The sequence below is a fragment of the Gorilla gorilla genome, chromosome 19 (assembly GCF_029281585.2).
Source record: "Gorilla gorilla gorilla isolate KB3781 chromosome 19, NHGRI_mGorGor1-v2.1_pri, whole genome shotgun sequence".
Lineage (NCBI taxonomy): Eukaryota > Metazoa > Chordata > Mammalia > Primates > Hominidae > Gorilla > Gorilla gorilla.
In genome coordinates this window covers 74,315,314-74,342,235 of record NC_073243.2, presented here as the reverse complement: position 1 = coordinate 74,342,235, position 26,922 = coordinate 74,315,314, and the positions used below count along the sequence as shown (strand labels likewise).

Sequence of the window (26,922 nt, the reverse complement as noted above, 5' to 3'; positions counted from 1 at the left end):
CAGGTGATGGATAGATACATGGATAGTAAAACTTAGACCTGAGAGACATTGTATAGGTGGTGTTGAAGTCAGAGGGATTGGTACATTTACCTCAGAACACTGAGGAACACAAACTAGCTTTTTAAAGACAAAAGTCAGATGTAGAAGGGACAGGAAAACTGAGCATCAGAGGAGGAAAAGGCTTCAAGGAATAGATAGGTGAAGGATGTGCATAACTGTTGTATTTGGCAGCCAGGCAGTCATTGTGGTCTCTCTCAGAATTTAGTTTCAGTAAAGTGGCAGAGACAGAAAATAAGGCTGCATAGAAAATGTGAAAGAAGTTTTGGTAGAGAAGGGAAGAAGTGTGGAGAGGTGGAAATAATGGCTGTTTCATTAAGGATGGTGCATGAATATAGGCAGAGTGGAGAGGAAGAATGAAGTTAATGAGTTGAATAACTATAAATAGGTCAACATTTTTAGGAATTTTTCTTTGCCTTTTTTTGGACTCTGTACTAGGGCATTGCCATTTTATTTTATAGCTCTAAGTGTAACAAACCCACTAGTAGTGGATGTCGGAAAGTTGCAGAGTAGCAGTGTGATCAACATGTGGACGCTGTCTTTTTGTTCGGTAGTTGACCATTCAGCTGGAATTGCTCCCTATTTATGAAATTTTAATAACACACTTCACTGATTTCTTGGCTGTGTACCTAGTGTTTCTCAGTTTTATTGAAAATCGAGGCAAATTTGTGTCATTTTTCTTATTTAATGATTAAGGCACAATATTTTGGGTAATTTTCTTCCTATAATTAAATGCCATCAATTCAATAAAATTATTTGAGCTTATTTGTAAGGCACAACTAATTAGACTCTGTTCTCAAAGAGTTCACAGTGTAACGTGGGAGAGAAAAATGTACAGTGTAAAATATAATGTGATATGACAAGTTTTATAGAAAGGGAGTGTAATACACTCAAACATACAGAAACACAGAAAAGTTATACATTTAGCCTAGATACATTTCCGCAGGTGGGCACTACCTGAACCTGACCCATATCTCTTCCACATGTTGTGTTCTCATTTAAATAACTTTTTTGAGATTTTAATTTTCCTGTGTAATTTTAATCTTAATGTTGCTATTCTGTTTCTCTAATTCCTGTGGTAAGTGTGTCTTCAAACTGTCTGTTCCTTGAAGGCACAGAATTAAGAGAAATACTGGAATGAAGGAGCAAGCGAATGAATCAAGGCATGTAACCAGACTAATCACTTCAGAAGGTTGTGGATTTTTGTCTGTTTTGTTTAGCACCTTATCTCCAGCACTTAGAGCAGTTCTTGGGATACCACTGGGTCTGTAAATACTTTTTGACTGAATGGAAGGAAGACGTAGGGAGAGAAGGAAGAAAGGACATTTTTAATGTATTCACTTCTGGAAGAGTAATGAAAAGGAAAAAGACACAAAATCCAATTCTAGCCCGGTGCGGTGGCTCATGCCTGTAATCCCAGCACTTTGGGAGGCTGAGGCGGGTGGATCACGAGGTCAAGAGATTGAGACCATCCCGGCCAACATGGTGAAACCCTGTCTCTACTAAAAATACAAAGATTAGCTGGGCGTGGTGGTGGGTGCCTGTAGTCCCAGCTACTTGGGAGGCTGAGGCAGGAGAATCACTTGAACTCGGGAGGCAGAGGTTGCAGTGAGCCGAGATTGCGTCATTGCACTCCAGCCTGGCAACAGAGTGAGACTCTGTCTCAAAAAAAAAAAAAAAAAAAAAAAAAATTCCAATTCTGACAATGAACAATTAGACATTTAAAATAGAGATTTAATTATTGTTTGAAAAAAAATTGAATCTCAGTGTATTTTTAAAAATCTGTTATTGTGAATAATCCAACACGGTATTTTCTTTCTTACAGTTTTCAGTAGACTGGGCACCCACAATGGAATTGTTCTGATAAGCAACTTTTATAAACAAGACATCCCCAAACATTTTATATTATGTTTTTCTTTAGATCATTTCCACCTTCTCTTCAATTTCTTCTCTTTTGTATTTCCTTAACACTCCGTTTTAATTTTGCTGCCCTAGGACTTTTAGATTAATATACTTAAAAATTATTGGGTTCTATTCTATCTTATTGATTCATTAGAGGTCATACTCTTCTTGGAAAAACATTTGTTTCTCAAAAATTTATATCTTATCTGTTGTATGCCCAAGACAATATATAACTTAGTATAAATATGGAATTATACTGTCCATAGAAACTCAAATATTCCTGATATCAATATATGTTGCTTTATAATTCTATGTATTTAATGAATTCACTTAATTTTTATTCACTGTTCTGTTTTTAATTTTCTACGCTTTGCATGTGAATCAAATTAAGATAGTTTATTTGGAAGCCATATTGCCAAGCAGCCATGGAAAGCTTTGGCTTACATTTTGAAATTTTTTTCCTTTGTCTTTGGCCAACAGCTCAACCCCTTTGGTGTCCCATCTGCTTAACACACGACAGCTATGGCATATTTCCATTTATCTGGGTCAGAAAATAAAGAGGGCTTCAAATCAGCCTGGATATTACCTATCATTGCTCTGGGTCTGATACAGTGAAAGATGGAAACTTTGTTTTTCCCAGGAATAGATGCAATTAAACCCATTACTGTGAAATGCCCCTAATTGAATTCTAGATGTTACTTAACTTTCAGAACATATAAGCACCCACCTCAAAGGAATAGCATGTTGCTATATTCTCTGTTTACTTCATCACTCTTCAGGTTAAGTTCTCATGATCATACCAGATTTGTTTTGTTTTTTGACTGATGTCTCTTGACTCGGATTTCCTTTGAGAGACTAAACTGGTCTAGGGAAGATCTTATTTTTAGAAGTCCAGAGAGTTAAGTGTTTCCCCTGTGTAGCCAATACATCCATGAATTAGGAAAGTAACTTTATTTTTTTCAACACAAATTATTATCAGTTCAAAACAGCACTATTTATTTTTTCTTTTGATTTGTTAATTTGATTGCTTGTTTTCACACACCTTACCTCATTCCAAAAATGATTTTGAAGAAATGTAAAACAATAAATGTAATACAACATTATATGAAACATTCAGGGCCATGGGAAGGTTACGGTGAAGGAATAAAGTTAGTTCACAAAGAATTATTAAGAGAAGGTCTTGCTGCTCAGTGTGATAAGTTAGGTTATAGATTCATCTCCAAACTGTCCAGTGACTACGACAAAAATGGAGACATATTCAGTTAAGCCTCAGGATCTCCAAGAGGAGAAAATAGACCTTTCTTTTCAACAGAGTGAGAAAGAAACACTTTTCCCCAGGGACCTTCATATAGGGAACACTGGTGGATGTAGACAGTATCCTAAACAAAAAACCCAATCAATCAAACTTTTCCCAGGACCCTCATATAGGGAACACTGGTGAATGTAGACAGTATCCTGAACAATAAACACAGTTGGGCATTTACTATGGGCAAGAGACTGTATTAAGTGCTTTGTGTATATTTCTCATCCAATTCTTTAAAATAACTATAAAGTATTTCCCATTAGGAAACTGAGGCTCTGAGAGGTCAAGTGACTTGTTCAATATCACCAGTTAGGAGAGAGGAGTTAAAAACAGGCAAAATGACTTCATTGTCCTCACCCTCAATCATTTTTCTATACTGTTATTCATGTCGTTATTTTTTGTTGCACTCTTTAACACAAGTCCAAGCAGAACCTAAAAATGAAGAAAAGCCATCCTAAGAGGAGATCAAAGCAATGCAGTCTAAATATAAAATCAGCTCTCTGGGTAGGGGTAAAGTTTAGAGCTATGTTTTAATGTTTGTTAGATTTCTCTGATGATCTAAGGGGAAACTATAGAACTTCTCTGTAAAAAGTACACATATATACGATTTTAGGTACCTCACAGACCCTTCTTACCCTAACCCCTAGTGCACAAAACTATACACAGATCTAGAGGTGGACAGCAGAGAGACAAAGCTATCAGAATTTCGTCTGATAAATCCCAATTGTTTTACATGGGGACAGCTGTGTTGCTTTGACTGGCTGCTGAATATTAGGGGGCATGTCCCTTCATAAGGCCTAAGTTAGAAGAGATTTCACTAAATTCCAAATCCTAGCTCTCATAGTGCTTCAGACATTTCCTGGGATTGAGGGAAATGTTTGAAAACTTAAAAAAAAAAAATCTTTAGTAGTACCTGTCTTACTAGGATGTTTGACATTTGATGGTCTCACGACTTATAGTTTTTATTTGTTACAGTATTAGTTAGTAACTAATAGTTACTAGGTATAGTAAGGGTCATTTTAAGTTATAGAATGGGTCATTTTTAGAATGGGTCATTTTTACTGTTGCATTCTGGTCCTCATTTCTGGAGTAAATTTAAGTGTTGTGCTGTCCATTGCATTTAGACTAGTTAACTATAGGGATAGGTGAAAACCAAACTATGAAAGCAAGCCTTTTAATATTTCAGGAAAACGTGTATTGATTACAGCCTCTGGAAACTGGACTAACAATACTGTAGGAATACTTTTCGAAGTCCCTATATCAGATTTCCCTATATCAGCAATATAACATAAGAATGCTCTGCTTGCTTAGCAGTGTCTGACCCAATTTTATATAATGATTATACAACCATAGATTCACACACAGTTATCTTTTAGATGTTAAAGTAAAAGGGTATGCTTTGCAACCAGGTTGACCTGGATTAGAATCCTAACTCTGCTACTACTAACTGTGTCACCATGGGCAGATTATATAACTTCTCACATCATCTCTCAAATGGGGATGATAAAGGTAACCATGGTAAAATGCTGAGCTTAGATGAGATAACATGTGTAAAGCCCTTAACATAGTGCTGGTATAATACAGACTTAACACATGTTTAGCTTTGATTCATATTATTGTACCTAATGGTGGAGCTGTAAGCAACGAGCATCTCTGTGATTGTTGGTGTAATCCTAAAGGTCTTAAGTAACTGGAAAACATATGGAGAGTATGCCAAGTTTCATCTTGTTTCAGCATGGGCTGTCCTTGTGCGTAGCACTTCTTTAGGATGTCGCCACCAGTACTTTTTATCAAATAGCCTGTTTCTGATGGTAAAATGCTGCTTAGGTGGTTCCACTTGCTCTGTTGATCCTAGTAGTTCATAGCCTCTGTGCAAAGTTTTAAAAGCTTTTCTGGATCTACTTTGTTTATTTTCTCATTTGAACTCTGTGCCTTAGCTGTTGGTGATTTTTTCTCCTACATGCGGTTCTTCCTCCTGTACACATAGAAAATGTATCCCCCTAGAGTTATTTAAGAGAATAGAGGCTGGGTGCGGTGGCTCATGCCTGTAATCCCAGCACTTTGGGAGGCCAAAGCAGGTGGATCACGAGGTGAGGAGACTGAGACCATCCCGGCTAACACCGTGAAACCCCTTCTCTACTAAAAATACAAAAAGTTAGCCAGGCGTGGTGGCGGGCTAGTCCCAGCTACTCTGGAGGCTGAGCCAGGAGAATGGCGTGAACCCAGGAGGCAGAGCTTGCAGTGAGCCGAGATGGTGCCACTGCACTCCAGCCTGGGTGACAGAGCAAGACTCTGTCTCAAAAAAAAAAAAAAAAGGAATAGAGCAGAGCTTATTGAGGGAAACATGCCTGGCTTATGAACAAATGTGTCACAGATATGGGAGGAGAAAGCATAAGGGATGATTGGCTATGACAAGCAGTCATAGTAGGTGGGATCCCTTACACCTGTGTCCTTTGAAAGGGTGATTGACTATGACAAGCAGTCATAGTAGGTGGGATCCCTTATACTTGTGTCCTTTGAAAGTGTTTTCTCATTGATTATGTTAATTGGGAGAAAAGTTGATATTCATTTTGTTAAAGAGAAAGGACTTCATTTCTTTAACATACATCACATTAGCAAGACTTTCAGAGTAATTATCCCTAAAAGGTACAAAATACAAATAATATTAACTTTATTTTGAATTACTTTTATAGATATGGAAAATTTGCAGTATTCTTCCTCAAGTGAATGTACTGCTGAACCAACAATATTGATAGCATACAAATCCAAAATTGTTAGGACCTTACTTGTTTTCATGGATTCATATAGACAGGACTATGAAATGTGAAGTAGACAGTAATGTGCCATGACAGCACATTAGGTCTGTTAGTTGATTATTTCACTTAACTGAATGTTTACGTTAATTATTACTTAATCCTTTTATACTTTTTGTCTCTACAAAATAGAAATAATAGTAGTACCTTCTTCAGAGAGTTGTGAGGATTAAATGGTAAAGTGCTTTTAGAATAGTGCATACTTCATTATGTGTACTTAAATGTTAGTGATCATGATTATGAGTCTTACAGGAATCTTATTCAGATTCTTAGTCTGGTATTCTGAATTCATTATCAAACACATTTTGACATTTCACGATTTCTTCGAATAATTCTCCACGTACAAGAGTTCTGTTGTAGATTAATTTGTTAGAGATACCGAAAAGGTTCATTTTTTTAGTGGAAACTTCTAAAGTAATATTGACTTCATTACTTAACTCTATGACTTGATTAAGCATTGTTTAAATTTTCAGTCAGGAAAAATCATCAATTCCCTTTCAAAAGATGAATATTTATCTCCTTTTCAAACTTGCACTGAATCACTCTTTGGCATATAAAATTTTATCTTTCAAATCTGTTTTGCAGATGTAGAGTCTGGTGCTTTTAAACTTGGTTGGTCGAGTGAAAAATTTGTATATGTATTATACTTCAGAGGCATTAAAAATAAAGAATAATAGCCATAATTATGTTAAACTGTAGCAGTTTGTTGAGAAACCATAAGCACCTGCAGATACCCAAGAAGAAGTTGTTCCAGAAGCCATAGTGAGCCCTGGCAGCACTGACAGTAAAGGGGTGGATAGAAGCAGATTTCTGTAAGATTTGTTCTATCCACTTGGTCCTATGCTGACCACCATAATCTCTTTCCTCTGTTCCCAAATATCCCATATTCCACCTCCACCTCTGCTTTGCTTCTGTCAGAAGGTAGTAACGTGGCATTACTTCTTAACATAAATAAAAAACAGTCATCTGTAGTTACAGACATACTAGATCTTTGTCCACTTTTTTTTTTGGAGATGGAGTTTCACTCTGTTGCCTAGGCTGGAGTGCAGTGGCACGATATCGGCTCACTGCAACCTCTGCCTCCCAGGTTCAAGTGATTCTCCTGCCTCAACCTCCTAAATAGCTGGGATTACAGGTGCACACCACCACGCCTGGCTAATTTTTTGCATTTTTAGTAGAGACAGGGTTTCATTATGTTGGCCAGGCTGGTCTCAAACTCCTGACCTCGTGATCCTCCCACCTCAGCCTCCCAAAGTGCTGGGATTACAGGCGTGAGCTACCGTGCCCAGCCTCCTTGTCCACTTTTTAAGGCCAAATCCACATACAATTTTTTATCTTGATACATGTTTTGAGAGTAATTAGTGGAATAGAGCTGAGTGACTTGTTTTATGTCCCCAGATGGATTCATTGTGAGTTTCCCACTCCTCAGTCATGTACAACATAGAAATGCAGTTGGAGAGTTACAGAATTCTTCTCTTTGTTCTCAGTGCCCTCTTGAGAAGAGTAGGGTTCTATCAGTGACTTCTTCCTTTTCATTTCCAATTGGTCAGAAATTTGTACTATTAGATGCACTAGATCTTTACTATTCTCATTTCATTTTTTAGTGTCTTTCTGTCTTCTCCAATTCTCCATTTATGTGAAAAATACCATCATTCTGCTCTTGATCCAGTACCTTTGTCTGGGACACTGTCTTCATTCCTTTTTAGCCCCATACTGTGTAGCCATGGGTCAGGCTCTGTTACTGGAGCATCAGTCTAGGCTGACTTTGGGGCACGTTGCTTGGGTTCCTGCCCTGCCTGTCATAATCTCAGCCCCCTTACTAGTGTTATCTGTTGCCTTTCCAAGGTTTACAGAGTACTGTGCATAATCCCTAATGGCTTGCAAGGTCTTTCCCAATCTAGTACTAGCCTATTTCTGTCATCATCTCCAGATATGTGTGCACCTCCTCCCACTTCTACCCCTCGAGTTGTAACTATATCAGATATCAGATCATTTACCATTCCTTTCAAGACCCCTTTCAAGGCCTTTTGCTCTTGGTTTTCCTTTTGCATAAACTCCTTCCTTCAAATCTACCTTACAACCCTTCATATCATTTAGGAGCCAAATCGAATGTTACCTTCTCTTCCCAGCCTGGCATCCTCAATTCCATTCCTCCTTGTCTTGGCCAGGTTTTATTGATTCCCTTCTGTACTTAAATAGCATTTTATGCTTGAATACTCTTTGCCTGCTTTATCTCTCCCTCATTGTTTTCCACTCCTAATGCCATAGCTTTCTGATTTCTACCCTTATCATTCTACTGACATTGCTCTTGCAGAAGTCATCTGTGAGCTCTTGTCTATTAAATCCTGTGAAGGCCTTTCAGTCCTCTTTTTACTTAACATCTCTTTGGAATTTAATACTCATGATCACACCTTTTTTTATTATTATACTTTAAGTTCTGGGATACATGTGCAGAATGTGCAGTTTTGTTACATAGGTATATACGTGCCATGGTGGTTTGCTGCACCCATCAACCCGTCACCTACATTAGGTATTTCTCCTAATGCTCTCCCTCCCCTAGCCCCCCACCCACCGGCAGGCCCCAGTGTGTGATGTTCCCCTCCCTGTATCCATGTGTTCTCATTGTTCAACTCCCGCTTATGAGTGAGAACATGTACACACCTTCTTTTTAAAAGCATTCTCTTTTGGCTTCCTAACACTTCCCTCTCCTCGTATCCCTTTCTTATGGCCTGCCTAGCTCCTTTTCCTTTTTGCTGTCTATTCTCTCAGTGTCTGTTCCATGAGGGTCTGCCTTTTGCAGTCCCCATGGTTTCATATCTCTGTCTACATTCTAATAATTCCTAATTGTATTTCTTTCATCCAGACCCTATACAACAAGATTCTCCACCGGAATGTCACACAGCTCTCTGACTCTTAACCTGCTATTGCCACTTCTACCAAAATTATTACCTTCTATCTTATACCATATCTTCCACAGCTCTGCTTCACTGAATAGTACCATGACTCTAGCCACCTCAAAGTAATGTTTTCTCCTCACTTTCCCTGTTCCATTGCCTTAGAACAGGCCTTTATCATCTTTCACTTGGACTGTCCAACCTACAGACTTGTCCCCTCTGGTCTTCCCTACTGCCATCCAAGTGATTTTCTAAAACACAAGTCTGATTGTGTAACCTAAGTCACTCTTCTATTTAGTGGCTTCACAGTCTCCTAGAGTATAAAGCCTGTAATCTCAACACATCTCACAGGATACCCTTTACAATCTGGTACTTGCCAATATTTTTACAATCTCGTCTTCTACTTGTGCCCACTATGTACTTCATCCTCTTGTCAGAGCAAACTACTTTTTTTTCCCTATGTAGACTGTGCATTTTAAGCCCCCTCCTCTTTGCGTCTTTTACACCAATTTCGAGGATGCACTCCCCACCCCGACACCCCTTTCCATTTTCATCCCCATCTCTAGTCTGTAAATTTCAGCCACAGAATCTCAGCTCTCCCCAAAAGTCACACCTCTATAGAATCCTTCCTAGATCTTTCCCAATGAAATACCTCTTTTTCTGGGTGACTGCCTCATGAGGCGATGGCATGTTTTCCCCTCTTCCCCATTAGGTTATGCATTTTTGGAGAAAAGACACTTTTGTATCTCCATGTATCCACCAAGGTACCTGGTTTGTGGAAAGTATTTAATTTATATTTGTTGAATTGTAGTCCTATGGCTTATACTTATAAAACATTTTCATCAGCCAGTCTGTGATTTCTGTGAAGGCAAAAGCCCTATTCTTTTTTTTTTTTTTTTTGAGACAGAGTCTCACTCTATCGCCCAGGCTGGAGTGCAGTGGCGTGATCTCAGCTCACTGTAACCTCCACCTCCCAGGTTCAAGTGATTCTCGTGCCTCAGTCTCCCGAGTAGCTGGGATTACAGGTGCACACCACCACGCCAGCTAATTGTCTCTACTAAAAGTAGAGACAGGGTTTCACCATGTTGGCAAAAGTCCTGTTCTATTCATCCTGGTTTCTTCAGGGCCAGGAACAGTGTTTATGACTTAACCAAAGTTAATTGAAACATTATTTTGAGGAACATTTCAGGAGAACTTAAGAATAGGGTAGTATTAAAGATCAATAGATAGTTACTAAGACATATATAATATACATCTGGTATAGAATTTTAATTTGTCAAAGCCTATTATTTGTACAAAACTATGCTAGATATTAAGAAAAGAAAGGAAGTCAGAATGGGTAACTGGAAGATGTTAATTTGGCATTTGGAAGGTATATGAAGTTCTCTATAGATTATTTTGAAAGAAATATGAAGCATCTTTGCCATAACTCTGAGCAGAATAGTGCTTAGCATCTACACCCGAGGGTGTTATCTTAGAACACGGTACTATATTTTTTGTGAACTTCATGATAGGCTAAATTAAAAGAGGTTAGAGGGAAAAAAGGAACCCCATCACCTCAACATAATAGAACGTATATCTGAGTTCCCTTCCCTGCCCTCCCCTTCGCTCATCTTCCTTGCTCCCTCCCCCTTAACTTTCTTTTTTCCCCCACTCTCCATACTATATTTAAGGTCACTTATTTTTTATTTTTATTTTTAGAGATGGGAGTCACTCTGTCACCCACGCTGGAGTGCAGCAGTGCCATCATAGCTCACTGCAGTCTTGAACTCCTGGGCTCAAGTGATCCTCCCACCTCGGCCTCCCAAGTAGCTGGGACTACAGGCATGCATTACCACACCTGGCTAATTTTTATTTTTATTTTTATTTATTTATTCATTTATTTTGAGACGGAGTCTTGTTCTGTCACTCAGGTTAGAGTGCAGTGGCGCAATCTCAGTTCATTGCAACCCTCTGCCTCCCAGGTTCAAGCAATTCTCTTGCCTCAGCCTCCCTAGTAGCTGGGATTACAGGCGCCCGCCACCATGTTTGGCTAATTTTTGTATTTTTAGTGGAGACGGGGTTTCACCATGTTGGCCAGGCTAGTCTCGAACTCCTGACCTTGTGATTCACCCACCTTGGCTTCCCATAGTGCTGGGATTACAGGCATGAGCCACTGTGCCTGGCCTATTATTATTTTTTAAGATAGTGTCTTGCTATATTGTTCAGGCTGGTCTAGAACTCCTGGCCTCAAGTGATGCTCCTGCCTCAGCCTCACAAGTAGTTGGGTTTATAGGTGTGAACCACTGTGCCCAGCTAGATCATTGATTGAGATATAGAGGTGAATACATACATACATATATACCTACACACATACACACACACACACACACACGATATATTTAATATATATAAATATATGAACACAATGTAATAGGTATATAAGTATGTATGCATAATATATATGTTTATGTATCTCTGTATATCCTATTTGTATACCAGCTTTTAAGTTGGTGAACGTTTGACATCTGGTACAGGATTTTAATTTAATGTTGGTTGAAAGCTGTTGAGTACTGTTTCACCTGCAGTGGTTGAGGAGGTCACTTGGACTAGAACTCTCCATGAAATGTAGCATTCTTTCCCTTCTTAATCAGCTACCAAACTGATTTTTCTTGCTGCTTATTTATTTTTATTTTTTATTTTCGGAGGCAGGGTCTCTTTCTGTTGCCCAGGCTGGAGTGCAGTGGTGCCCATCTCAGGTCACTGCAGCCTCTGCCTCCTGGGTTCAAGTGATTCTTCTTCCTCAGCCTCCCGAGTAGCTGGGATTACAGGTCTCTGCAAAAGTACAAGAATTAGCTGGCCACCATACCCAGCTAATTTTTGTATTTGTATAGAGACAGGGTTTCGCCATGTTGCCCAGGTTGGTCTTGAATACCTGGACTCGAGTGATCCGCCTGCCTTGGTCTTACAGAGTGCAGGGATTACAGATACGAGCCACTGTGACTAACTTCTTGCTGCTTGATTTAATGAAATAAAATATTTTACAAGTGCTTCATAAAGAGCTTTAGAGGTATTTGGTTTATAAGAGCAGAGTGTAAATTTTGGCTGAGAAGAATATTGGCATATGTTTTAAATTAGGAATCTCTTCCAATTCCATTTGATCAACTTCCTTATCTGAGGTTTGCTGAAGTTTCCTTCAGAAATGTTTAATTACTGATGGTCTTTTCTAGGAATTTAATGGAATTTTCAGCTATACTGATTACAGCTGAAAATAGAAAAGGATGGGGCAATTTAATGATTTTTAATATATTTACAGACTTGTATAACCATTGTGACCATTTAATTTATAGCATTTCTGTCACCCCAAAAAGAGACAATGTTTAATTATTCCCTATTTTTACCACCAGCCCTGTGCAAGTACTGATCTGCCATCTATATATTTGCCTTTTATGTATGTTTCAAATCAATAGAATCATGTAGTATGTCATCTCTTGTGTCTAGCTTCTTTTAGTTGGGAGAGTGTGTTTTGAGGTTCATCTATGTTGTGTACAGTGGGTTCAATGGTGGCCCCCCAAAAAGCTATTTTCACATCAAATTCCTGGAACCTGTGAATGTTTCCTTTTTTGAAAAAAGTCTTTGCAAATTTAATTGTTAGGGATCTTGAGATGAGATCATCCTGGATTATCCAGATAGGCCTTAAATCCGACAAGTGCCCTCATTAAAGGACAGAAGATGAGAAGACACAAAGGGGGAAAAGCAACATAAAGATGAAGGCAGAGATCAGAGTGATGTGATCATAAGCCAAGGAGGCCAAGGAATGGTGCCAGCCACTAGAAGCTTGAAAAGGCTACGAGGGATTCTACCCAGTTCCTCTAGAGGAAGTGTGGCCCTGCAGATACCTTGATTTCAGACTTCCGGAAAAACATAAGGGCCCCAAATCAGGTATCCAAGATTCAACCTTAAGAAACTGTAGACCCAAAAAACCAAAACAGAACAAAAATCAGAGAGAGAAAGAATTAACCTAGTAGGCAGAAGGAAGAAAATAATAAAAAGGAAAGAGCAGATGAATAAAATTGAAATTAAAAAACAAAGAAAAATAACCAATTTGAGAAGACAAATCAAATTGATAAATCCCTAGCTGTATTGATGATTAAAAAAGGAGACCAGGTGTGATGGCTCACCCCTGTAATTGCACTCTGGGAGGCCGAGGTGGGTGGATCACTTGAGCTCAGGAGTTTGAGATCAGCCTGGCCAATATGGTGAAACCCTATCTCTTCTAAAAATACAAAAGTTAGCCAGGCATAGTGGCTCGTGCCTGTAATCCCAGCTACTTGGGAGGCCAAGGCAGGAGAATCTCTCGAACCTGGGAGGTGGAGGTTGCAGTGAGCCGAGATCACACCACTGCACTCTAACCTGCTCGATCTCAAAAAGAATTGCAGGCAATATCAGACACCGATATCTTGAATGAAGGAGGTGACATCACTGTAGAACTTAATGACATTGAAAGATAATTGGAAATTTTATGACAATTTTGTACAAACATATTTGATAACTTAGACGAAATGGAAAAATTTCCTTGAAAGACACAAATTATGAAAGATCATTCATAAGACACAAATAATTGAGATATTCCTGTCCTGTGTAAAAGACTGGATGTGTAATTAAAAACCTTTCCACTATGAAAACTCTAGATGGCTTCACTGTTGAATTCTACTTTAAGAAAGAAAAAATTCCAATTCTGTACAAACTCTTCCAGAAACTAAAAGAAGAAACACACTCCAACTTATTTTATAAGGCCAACATTACCCTGATGCCTAACGCAAAGTCACTTCAGTAAAAGGAAACCATAGACTGATATCCCCAATGAACTGAAAGAAAAATCCTTAACGAAACATCAGCAAGTTCAAGCTAACAGTTTATTGAAAGGATAATACATCATGATTAAGTCATATTTAAACCAAGAGTGCAAAGGAGGATTGAAAGGATTGAAAATCAGACAATATAATGCACAGACTTAAAAAAGAGAAAAGATGTATCATCATCTCAATTGATGTAAAATAAGCATTTGAAAAAATCCAGCATTCATTCATGATAAAATTTCTCAGCAAACTAGGAATAGAATGGAATTTCTTAGTTCTGATAAAGGGCATCTATGAAAAACCTACAGGTTCAGGTTAAATATCTATTATCCAAAATGTCTGGGCTCAGAAGTGTTCTGGGTTTGGGATTCAAATTGTGGAATATTTGCATATATGTAATGAGATGTCTTGAGATGGGACCCAAGTCTGAGTACAAAATTCATTTATGTTTCATAATACATTATACACATAGCCTGAAGGTAATTTTATATAATATTTAAAAAAATTTTTTGCATCAAACTGTGTGTACATTGAACCATTAGAAGAGAAGGCAAAAATGTCATTGTCTCAGTTACACATGTGGAGAACTATAGAGTTTTGGCATCATCATCATTCCTGAATCTGAATTTATATGTCACTGATAAGCATTTTCTTACACTTATTCATATATAAGTACTTAACTGAAAAATATGACATATCATTAATACAGTAAAAAAAAGTAATGTGTTCAGGTTAACTGCGCAGCACAGTAGCATCACCAGAATACGTGTATCAATTGTTACACAGTAGCAACAACAAACAGTGGCAGACTGAATGAACTGTGTGTTGTGTACATGCATTTTGATTGCGATCCATCACATGAAATCAGGTATCAAATTATGGAGCACTTTGGATTTTGGATATTTGGATTAGGGATGTTCAATCTGAAATACACTTAATGGAAAAAGGCTGAATACTTTCCCCCTGTGCTTGAGAAAAAAGCAATGATGTTAACTCTCATTATTTCTATATGCTGGAATTGCCAGCCAGTGCAATAAGACAAATAAATGAAAGGCTTACTGATTGGAAGGAAGAAATAAAATTGTCTCTATTAAAGAGACCACATAATTGTCTATATAGAAAATTTCGGCCAGTAACGGTGGCTTGCCCCTGTAATTCCAGTGCTTTGGCAGACCAAGGCAGGAGGATTGCTTGAGGCAAAGAGTTCCAGACCAGTCTGGGTAACATATAGTGAGACCTTATCTCTACAAAAAATAAAAATTAGCCAGGCATGTTGCCATGTGCCCATAGCCCTAGCTACTTGGATGGATGAGGCAGGAGAATTGCTTGAACCTAGAAGTTCAAGTTATGGTGAGCTGTGATCACACCACTGTACTCCAGCCTGGACAATAGAGCAAGACTCTGTCTCTCTCTCTCTCTCTCTTTTTTTAATACTTTGAAGTTCTAGGGTACACGTGCACAACGTGCAGGTTTGTTACATAGGTATACATGTGCCATGTTGGTTTTCTGCACCCATGAACACGTCATTTACATTACGTATTTCTCCTAATGCTATCCCTCCCCCTGCTCCCCACCCCTCAACAGGCCCCAGGATGTGATGTTCCCTGCCCTGTGTTCTCACTGTTCAATTCCCACCTATGAGTGAGAACATGCGGTGTTTGATTCTCTGTCCTTGTGACAGTTTGCTCAGAATGATGGTTTCCAGCTGCATCCATGCCCCTGCAAAGGACATGAACTCATCCTTTTTTATGGCTGCATAGTATTCCATGACATATATGTGCCACATTTTCTTAATCCAGTCTATCATTGATGGACATTTGGGTTGGTTCCAAGTCTTTGCTATTGTGAATAGTGCCACAATAAACATATGTGTGCATGTGTCTTTATAGTAGCAAGATTTATAATCCTTTGGGTATATACCCAGTAATGGGATCACTGGGTCAAATGGTATTTCTAGTTCTAGATCCTTGAGGAATCGCCACACTGTCTTCCACAATGGTTGAACTAGTTTACGGTCCCACCAACAGTGTAAAAGTGTTCCCATTTCTCTACATCCTCTCCAGCATCTGTTGTTTCCTGGCTTTTTAATGATTGCCATTCTAACTGGCGTAAGATGGTATCTCACTGTGGGTTTGATCTGCAGTTCTCTGATGACCAGTGATGATGAGCATTTTTTCATGTGTCTGTTGGCTGCATAAATGTCTTCTTTTGAGAAGTGTCTGTGTTCATATCCTTCACCCACTTTTTGATGGGGTTGTTTTTTTCTTGTAAATTTGTTTAAGTTATTTGTAGATTCTGGATATTAGCCCTTTGTCAGAGGAGTACATTGCAAAATTTTTCTCCCATTCTGTAGGTTGCCTGTTCACTCTGATGGTAGTTTCTTTTGCCGTATGGAAGCTCTTTAATTAGATCCCATTTGTCAATTTTGGCTTTTGTTGCCATTGCTTTTGGTGTTTTAGTCATGAAGTCCTTGTCCATGCCTATGTCCTGAATGGTATTGCCTAGGTTTTCTTCTAGGGTTTTTATGGTTTTAGGTCTAACATTTAAGTCTTTAATCCATCTTGAATTAATTTTTTTATAAGATGTAAGGAAGGGATCCAGTTTCAGCTTTCTACATATGACTAGCCAGTTTTCCCAGCACCATTTATTAAAAAGGGAATCCTTTCCCCATTTCTTGTTTTTGTCAGGTTTGTCAAAGATCAGATGGTTGTAGATGTGTGGTGTTATTTCTAGGGCCTCTGTTCTGTTCCATTGGTCTATATCTCTGTTTTGGTACCAGTACCATGCTGTTTTGGTTACTGTAGCCTTGTAGTATAGTTTGAAGTCAGGTAGTGTGATGCCTCCAGGTTTGTTCTTTTTGCTTAGGATTGTGTTGGCAATGCGGGCTCTTTTTTGGTTCCAATATAAACTTTAGTTTTTTCCAATTCTGTGAAGAAAGTCACTGGTAGCTTGATGGGGATGGCATTGAATCTGTAAATTACCTTGGGCAGTATGGCCATTTTCACAATGCTGATTATTCCTATCCATGAGCCTGGAATCTTCTTCCATTTGTTTGTGTCCTCTTTATATTTTGTTGAGCAGTGGTTTGTACTTCTCCTTGAAGAGGTCCTTCACATCCCTTGTAAGTTGGATTCCTAGGTATTTTATTCTCTTTGAAGCAATTGTGAATGGGAGTTCACTCATGATTTGGCTCTATGTTTGTCTTTTATTTGTGTATAGGAATGCTTGTGATTTTTGCACATTGATTTTTTATCCTGAGACTTTGCTGAAGTTGCTTATCAGCTTAAGGAGATTTTGGGATGAGACAATGGGGTTTTCTAAATATACAATCATGTCATCTGCGAACAGGGACAATTTGACTTCCTCTTTTCCTAACTGAATACCCTTTATTTCTTTCTCTTGCCTGATTGCCCTGGCCAGAACTTCCAACACTATGTTGAATAGGAGTGGTGAGAGAGGGCATCCTTGTGAATCTACAAAAATGCTATTAGAACTACTAAGTGAGTTTAGCAAGGTCACAGGATACAAAGTCAGTAATTATGAGTCAATTTTATCTCTGTTGACTAGCAACAAACAATTGTTATTAAAATTGTGAAAATAATACCAGTGATTAACAGCATAATACATATGGAAATCTGTCTGTGTGTGTGTAGTATTTATACATTGAAAACCATAATACATTTCTGAGAGAACTAAAAGATCTATATAAATGAGAAGATGTACTGTATTCATGGATCAGAAGAGTCATTAGTATTAACATTTCAGTTCTTCCCAAATTGATGTTTAGATTTAATGTAATCTCAATTAAATTCCAGTTGAATGTTTGGAGATAGAAATTGGATAAGCTGGTTCTAAAATTCATCTGGAAATGTAAACAACTTGGAATAGCCTAAACAATTTTGAAAAGTACAAAACTAGAGAACTTACTTTACTCAGGTCACATAAATTGTAATTACACATGTTAACATTTATTTCTTTTACAAGAAGAGCTCCTTGAGAGCAAGGATTTTGTTTTTGTTTTGTTTTGTTTAGTCTGTGTATGCCTAGGGCCTTTACCTTTTCTTGAATATAGAAGGAACATAAATACTAGGTCCTCAATAAATGTTGCATGAATGAAAGAAATAATTTCACTTTTTATCCAAGCATTTTAGGAATCAACTTTGAGGTCTAATCTATATACAGTGAGGTGCAATTGAATGTTAAATGTGCAGATTTTGAATAGCCAGCGCTTTCTTTGAAGCTGTCAAATATTTATGATATATTCCAAAGGAAATTTTGGGGGTTTTGTTTATAAATTACTTTTGCAAGCTTTCTTCTCCACTTTATTTGGGAACTTAATTGCTTAACATTACTGAAAGTCAGTTTTCAGAGCTGTCAAACCCAGTGCCTGACATAATGTTAAGATTGCGCTAACCAAATTTTACAAGCTAGTAACTACCAAAATGTAGGCTCAAAAAAGGGCTAGGGAAACAGTACACAGGAATAATAGAGAGGCACTTTGTAACTCCGATATAAAGCATCCTAGTGAAGAGCAAGGGGACAGAACCCCAGTGTTATAAGACATCTTGGCATCTATAAACCAACAGAATTATAACAGATATTACTAGCTGCATACTCCAATATACATTTCTTTTCTTCTCAAATTCTGTATTTTCTAGCTTCTCTTGCAGTTAGATGTGATTAAATGTGGCAACTATGTTTTGACCAATGAGGTGTAATGAAAGGGTAGTGTGAAACTTTGAAAAAGTCTCCGAAAGAAGGTTACAGACCCTTTTCACCCCTTCCTTTTTACTCTTTCCTCTGCCAGTAATGTGGATATGATGGCTGTGCACAAACAGCATTTTGTCAGAGCAAGAGAATAGAAGGTACCCTGGTCCTTGACTCTGGAACCACCAAACCAGCTCTGGAGTAACTAAATCTAGATTTCTCTTAATGAGAGAGAAGTAGATTTATTGATATTTATCACATATATATGTATATTGCATATATAATTATGTTACGTTTATTGGAGTCTAACATACTTAAAATTTGCCTTTTTACATGTGTAGGTCTGTGTGATTTGACAAATGAATGGTTGTGTCTCTCCAAAAACTTCCCTTGTGATGCCTCTTTATAGAAACCCCTCCATTCCCACCTTTTACCTTTGGCAACTGTTGGCCTATTTTTTATCCCTATAGTTATGACTTGTTCAGAATGTTAATATAACTGAATTATATTGTGTGTAGTCTTTTGAGTGTGGCTTCTTTAAGCAGAATGTATTTGTTTTATATGTCAGTACTCTATTACTTTTTATTACTGAATAAAATTTCACTCTATGGATGTACTACTTTTTTTAGTGCATTAACAGAATGAAGATTTGGGGTTGTTTCCAGTTTGGGGCAATTGTGAACAAAGCTGCTGTAATTATTCATCTACAGCTTTTTATTGTTTTTTAAAAAATAAATTTTCATTTATCTTAAATAACACTTAGAAATGACGTTGCTTGTGATATGGGAAGTATATATTTAACTTTATAAGAAACTGTTTTCCAGAGTTGCAGTTCCATTTTGCATTCCCACAATCAATGTATGCACATTCCAATTGCTCCATATCCTCATCAGCACTAGGTATCGTTAGCTTTTTTTTTTAAGCCATTCTTATAGGTTTGTAGTAATAGTGTATTGTGATTTTTAATTTGCATTTCTGAAATGACTAGTTATGTTAAGGATCTTTCCATATACTATTTATCATCTGTTTTTCTAACTTGATGAAGTGTCTGTAAAAATCTTTTCCCATTTAAAATATTGATTTATTTTTCTTATTGTTGAATTTTCAGAGCTTTTTAGATATTATGGATACAAGTTAACACAAGCGTGGGTTTTTAAAAAGAGTCCGGCTTTCTTGGTTTCTCTCCCTTGCTGCTGCTTTCACCATGTGATCTCTTTGCACTTGCCTGCTCCTTTTCTGCTTTTCACTATGCAGGCATGAGGTCTTCACCAGGAGCCAAGCAGATGCTGGCACCATGCTTTTTGTACTTCCTAGCCTGCAGAACTATGAGCTAAATAAACCTATTTTCTTTACAAATTACCCAGCCACAGATATTTGTTATAGCAACACAAAATGACTAAGACGGTCTAATTTACCAGTATATTTAGGGATTGTATTTAAGAAATCTTTGCCTTACCCAAGGTGGTAGACATTGTCCTTCACTATTTTAAGTTTTACAACTACATCTATGAACTATTTAAATTAGCTTTTATATGTATGTAGTATGAGGTATGACTCAAAGTTGATTTTTTTTTGCATAGGGATATCAAGTTGTTCCAGCACTATTTGTATCTGAGAATTATACAGCCTTCCCCCTATTGAATGTATTCTGTATCACTTACTTAGCTCTTATGTCTGTTTGCTATGTTTCCCAAAAATAATAAGTACAAAAAGTTGAATACCACATTTGTCTCTTCGTTCTACCCTCAACTTTGCAACAGTAGATATAAATTATGATAGTTTTTTAAATAACTGAACATCACAAATACCAGATGATACTTTAGAATTATGATATGAAAGGCCACACACAGGCATAAAGTGTCATTATTTGGCTTATTTAAAGTTCTTCCTTTCTAAAAATGGGATCATAATACCAACAATAAGGGTTTGTGAGGATTAAATGAGATTAGGGATATAAACATATCTAGGATAGTACTTGGAGAACATAGTAGGCACTCAATAAATACCAGGTCTTTTCTGCTCTTCTTCATAGACCATAAATAAAATATCAAAGCTAGTAAGTCCAACAGATATTTCCATTTATTTCAGTGGTATATTAACAGATTGAGACAGTTTTCACAATAAGGGAAAGGGAAAGAAAGCAGTTCACCTAGAAGTACAAATTTATCCAGCATCTGATAGTGACCAATTACACTATGATTTTATGGCTCCAGTTCTCTGAGTCTATGCCTAAAAAATGGATGCTAAAGTGCTAGGCCATTAGATATCTGTCAAAACATTTTATGCTGAAGAACACATATTTTGAAACTTGGAGTGAGATCTGGTCTTGTAAAATTAAAACTGTGTTTCATAAAAAAGATTTAAAAATAGAAGAAGGATCTGCCTGGGCCTTTCTGGACACACAATGAAAACATCCAGAAGACAAGAAAACGACACAGGTGGGATCATTACATTGCCCCAGGCGCAAATGCTTTCTGTCTTAAAATTTTGAATTCTTTCCAGTGACAAGTTCTGAACTTTCTGGCATCTGCCGCATAAATGTATCACAGAGTTTGGCAGAGGTAAAGGGAAGCATTAATTTTGCATGGAAATCACTTTAGAGATCTTGGTTTAATTTTTCTTGAAGGACTACATAAGCAACTTGAGTGATATAAAAGTCTAAAACTTGCAGGCTTGCTTGGCAGAATGAATCTAACAAGGAAGACCTTCTTTTAAAAAATGCCCAAATATTAAGATATTAAAGTTCACAGAAATGGGAAAATGTTCTAACTTCTATATAAAACCCAGAGTAATGTTTATAAACACTTTGGACACAATTTTTATACATATACACAGTAATTGCACTAAGAATACAGTTGCATTTAGGAGAAATTTATTTGGTGCTCATGTTTTCTACTTACAGTTATTTAAGTTATATGGCTCTGGAACATACTCAGAATATTCATTCAATCAAAGGGTTTGGAAAAATAAAAAGGTCTTATGATATCTAGACTTAGGAATGAATGCTGCAATAAATAACCACTTACACCCTTACATTTATGGCCAATTGATTTTTCCACAAAGATGCCAAAACAATTCAATGTAAAAAGAGTAGTCCTTTCAACAAATGATGCTGGGATAACTGGTTATCCGTATGTAAAAAGGTGAATTTGGGGCCGGGCATGGTGGCTCATGCCTGTAATCTCAGCACTTTTGAAGGCTGAGGTGGGTGGATCACCTGAGGTCAGGAGTTTGAGACCAGCCTGGCCAGCATGGCGAAACCCCATCTCTACTAAAAATACAAAAAATTTGCCAGGCGTGGTGGCGCGTGCCTGTACTCCTAGCTACTCAAGGGGCTGACACAGGAGAATTGCTTGAACCGGGGAGGCAGAGTTCGCAGTGAGCCGAGATCATCCTACTGTACTCTAGCCTGGGCCACCAAGCAAGACTCCATCTCAAAAAAGAAAAAAAAAAAAGGTGTATTTGGAGCCTTACTTTACCATATAAAAATTAACTCAAACTAAGTCATAGATTTAAGTGTAAAGAAAGTCCTAAAGAAAACATAGGAGAAAATATTTTTAACCTTGGATTAGGCAGTGAGTTCTTAGATGCAACACCAAAAGCACAAATGATGAAAGAGGGAAAAAAAGATAAGTTGGACTTCATCAAAATTAAAAGTTTATGCACTTCAAAAGATACCATCAAAAAAGTGAAAAGAAAGATAAGCCAAAGACTTGGGGAAAATATTTGCAAATAATGTATCTGATAAGGTACTGACATCCAGAATATTTAAAGAACATCTAGAATTAGGCTGGGTGCCGTGGCTCACTCCTGTAATCCCAGCACTTTGGGAGGCTGATGCGGGTGGATCATGATGTCAGGAGATCGAGACCATCCTGGCTAACACGGTGAAACCCCGTCTCTATTAAAAATACAAAAAATTAGCCAGCCGTGGTGATGGGCGCCTGTAGTCCCAGCTACTCGGGAGGCTAAGGCAGGAGAATGGCATGAACCCGCAAGGCGGAGCTTGCAGTGAGCCGAGATTGAGCTACTGCACTCCAGCCTGGGTGACAGAGCAAGACTCCGTCTCAAAAAAAAAAAAAAAAAAAGAACACCTAGAATTCAATAAAATGACAACCTAATTTTTTAAATGGGCAAAAGATTTGAGTACATATTTCACTAAAGAAAGATATGCAAATGCCCAATAAGCACATGAAAAGATGCTTGCCATCCTTAGTTATTAAGAAAATGCAAATAAAAATCACAATGGCATTTTCCACACCCACTAGAATGGTTATAATAAAAAAGACAATTAAAACTGTTGATGAGGAGGCAAAGAAACTAAAACTCACATATTACAGGTACAAATGTAAAAGGGTACAGCCACTCTGGAAAGCAGTTGGAAAGTTCCATAAAATAGCAAACATTTTGTAACTGACAACTTTCCTGAATTTGTTTCCCTGCTCTAACAGTTTTTTTGTTTTTGTTTTTGTTTTTGCTTTTTTTTTTTTTGGTAGAGTCTTTAGAGTTTTCTGTATGTAAGATAATGTTAACAAAAAACAGAGACAATTTCACTTCTTTCCTATTTGGATAACTTATTTCTTTTTTGTTCCTAATTGACTCCAGTACTGTGTTGAGTAGAAATTGTCAAAGTGGGTATCCTTTTCTTGATCTTGGTTTTAGAGAAAAAGCTATCAACTCTGCACTGTTGAGTATGATGTTAGCTGTGGGCTTATCATATATGGCCTTTAATAATGTTGACATGCATTCCTGCTACACCTATTTTGTTGTGAGTTTTTTATCATGAACAATGTTGAATTTTATCAAATGTTTTTTCTGCATCTATTGAGATGTCATGTGGTTTCTGTTCTTAATTTTGTTACTGTGGTAATCACATTTATTGGTTTACATATATTGAACCATCCTTGCATACCTGGGATAAATCCCACTTGATCGTGGTGAATTATCTTCTTCATAAGCTGTTAGATTTGCTTTGCTAACATTTTTGTGATGATTTTTGCATCTATGTTCACTAGGGATATTGTTCTGTAGCTTTCTTTTTTATAGTATCCTTGTCTGGCTTGGTATCAGGGCAATGCTAGCCTTGTAAAATGGGGTTAGAATTATTCCCTTTCTCTTCAACTTTTTTGGAAGAGTTTGAGAAGAATTGGTATTAATTCTTCTTTAACTCTTTGGTAGAATTTATCAGTGAAGTCATCAGGTCCTGGTTTTTTTTTTGATGGTGAACTCTTATTACTGATTCATTCTCCTTACTTGTTATTGGTCTGGTCAGATTTTCTACTTCCACACTGCCAACAATCTATATGAGAAAGACACATGCACACGCATGTTTATTGTGGCACTATTCATAACAGCAGAGACTTGGAACCAACCCAAATGTCCATCAGTAACAGACTGGATAAAGAAAATGTGGCACATATACACAATGGAATATATGCAGCCATAAAAAAGGATGAATTCATGTCCTTTGCAGGGACATGGATGAAGCTGGAAACTATCATTCTCAGCAAAGTAACACAGGAACAGAAAACCAAACACCACATGTTCTCACTCATAAGTGGGAGTTGAACAATGAGAACACATGGATATAGGGAGGGGAACATCACACACCGGGGCCTGTCGGGGGGGTGGGAGGCTAGGGGAGAGATAACGTTAGGAGAAATACCTAATGTAGGTGACGGGATGATGGGTGCAGCAAACCACCATGGCGCATGTATACCTATGTAACAAAACTGTACATTCTGCACATGTACCCCAGAACTTAAAGTATATATATATAAAAAGAAATTAAGAAAATAATTTTATTTACAATAACATTAAAAAAATACTTAGGGAATAACTTTAACCAAGGAGTTAAAAGATCAGTACACTGAAAACTATTGGCCAGGTGTGGTGGCTCACGCCTGTAATCCCAGCACTTTGGGAGGCCAAGGCAGGCAGATCGCTTGAGGCCAGAAGTTTGAGACCAGCCTGCAACATGGTGAAACCCTGTCTCTACTAAAAATATAAAAATTAGCCAGGCATGGTGGCGGGCGCCTGTAATCCCAGCTACTTGGGAAGCTGAGGCGGGAAAATCACTTAAACGTGAGAGAATCACTTGAACCTGGGAGGCGGAGGCTGCAGTCAGTGGAGATTGTGCCACTACACTCCAGCTTGGGTTACAGAGTGAGACTCTGTCTCAAAAAAAAAGAAAAAAGAAAAAGAAAACTATCAAACATTGATGAAAGAAATTGAAAAAGACACAAATAGGCCGGGTGCGGTGGCTCATGGCTGTAATCCCAGCACCTTGAGAGGCCGAAGCGGGTGGATCACAAGGTCAGGAGTTTGAGACGAGCCTGACCAACATGGTGAAACCCCGTCTCTACTAAAAATACAAAAATTAGCCAGGCGTGGTGGCGTGCGCCTGTAATGCCAGCTACTCAGGAGGCTGAGGCAGGAGAATTGCTTGAATCCAGCAGGTGGAGGTTGCAGTGAGCCGAGATTGCGCCACGGCACTCCAGCCTGGGCGATAGGGCGAGACTGTCTTAAAAAAAAATAAAAAACATAAAAAGACACAAATAAATGGAAAGATATTCCATGTCCATGGATTAGAAAAATTAATATTGCTGACGTGTCTAAACCATCCAAAGTGATCTACAAATTCAGTGCAATCCCTTTCAAAATTCCAATGTCATTTTCCATAGAAATAGAAAAAAAAACCCTAAAATTCATATGAAACCACGAAAGATCCCAAATCACCAAGGCAGTGATAAGCAAAAGGCAAAAAGCTGGGGACATCACATCACACTCCCTGATTTCAAAATAAAAGCTATTGTAATCAACAGACACATCAACTACTGGAACATGATATAGTCTAGAAATAAACCCAGGTACTTACAGCCAATTGATTTTCAACAAAGATGCCAAGAACACACAGTCTCTTCAGTAAATGATGTTGAAGAAACTGGATATCCACATGCAGAAGAATGAAATTAGACCCTTATTTCATACCATATACAAAAATCAACTCAAGATGGATTAAAGACTTAAATGTAAGACCTGAAACTGTAAAATGACTAGAAGAAAACAGGGAAAAACCTTCCTGACATTCGTCTGGGCTTAGATTTTTTGTATGTGATCCAAAGGCACAGGCAATAAAAGCAAAAATGGGCAAAAGCGATTGCATTGAAACTAAAAAGCTTCTAATCTTTGTCTTTCAATTAGAATTTTTAGACCATTTCTAATTAATTTTATTATCGATGAGGTTGAATTTACATCTGCCATATTGCTTTTTGTTTTATACTTATCACATTGCTTTGATTTCTTATCTCGTTTTTGATAGAATTTGTTTTCATCGTATCTTCATTATTATGTATTGATTATAAAAAATATGATAGCAATTGCTTTAGAGTTTGTAAGATACATCTTTAACGTATCAAATTCTCTCATCAAATAATACTGTGCTATTTCAAATATAGTATAAAACAACATATTTTCCTTCTTCCTCCTAACCTTTACAATTATTGTCATACATTTTACTTGGACCTGGTTATAAAAAAGTACATTAGTGCATTGTTTTTTACCATTTTTGCTTTACATCAATTTATTTTTTAAAGAGATCTAAACATTTTTTAAAATGCATTTTACATTTACTTTCATTTTTACATTTGTAGTATTCTTCGTTTCTTTGTGTAGATTCAGATTTCCACTTTTGTCATATTTATTCTACCTATGTCTTTTAACGCTTATTTTAGTAGATGTCTGATGGTAGTGAATTACCTCAGCTTTTGTCCATTTGAAAAAGTCTTGAGTTCACCTTATTTTTAAAATATATTTTGACTGGGCTATAGAATATTAGATTGACAATTAGTTTTTTCTTTTAGAACTTTAAGGATGTTGTTCCATAGTGGTTAGGCTTCCATAGTTTCTGGCAAGAAGCTGCTTACCTCATCTTTGTTTTTCTGTATTTTAAGCTTTTGAAATTCTCCCTCTGGGTCTTGTGGTGTTTGTTCTACCCTCCCTTACTGACAGTGCTCCTTCGCTTAGGACTGTGAGTACAAGGGTGTTACACCTCTGCTCCAGGACTAAGCTGTTGTTGCTTGTTGCTTGGCAAAAGCTCAGAAACAGACAGGTGTATTTCTACTTCTCCCCTAGGGGAACGAGATCTTTGCTTGGGCTCTAGAGTGGGATGTTATTCTTTTAATGACTTATTTTTCAGTGTGTTTTCTGGTGTATGTTAAAAACAGTGCATTAACACATGTAAGTGATTTACAAATACCTGCCTATATAGGGGGCAGGCATTCAGCAGTTTGGCTGATCAGGGGTAAAGTCAGAATAATTTGGAGGCCACTTAGAGAGGGACAGAATTAATAACTCTGATTGATTGGAAGTAGAATTTGCCTCTTTCTCTTCAATTTGATGACAACATG

General features: G+C 37.5%; 1 protein-coding gene across 2 annotated transcripts in view; it reads left to right on the top strand.

Moving 5' to 3' along the window:
* The window catches only part of WDR70 (WD repeat domain 70), a 364,079-nt gene that overhangs the window by 183,334 nt on the left and 153,823 nt on the right, over positions 1-26,922 (top strand). The window lies entirely within an intron of this gene.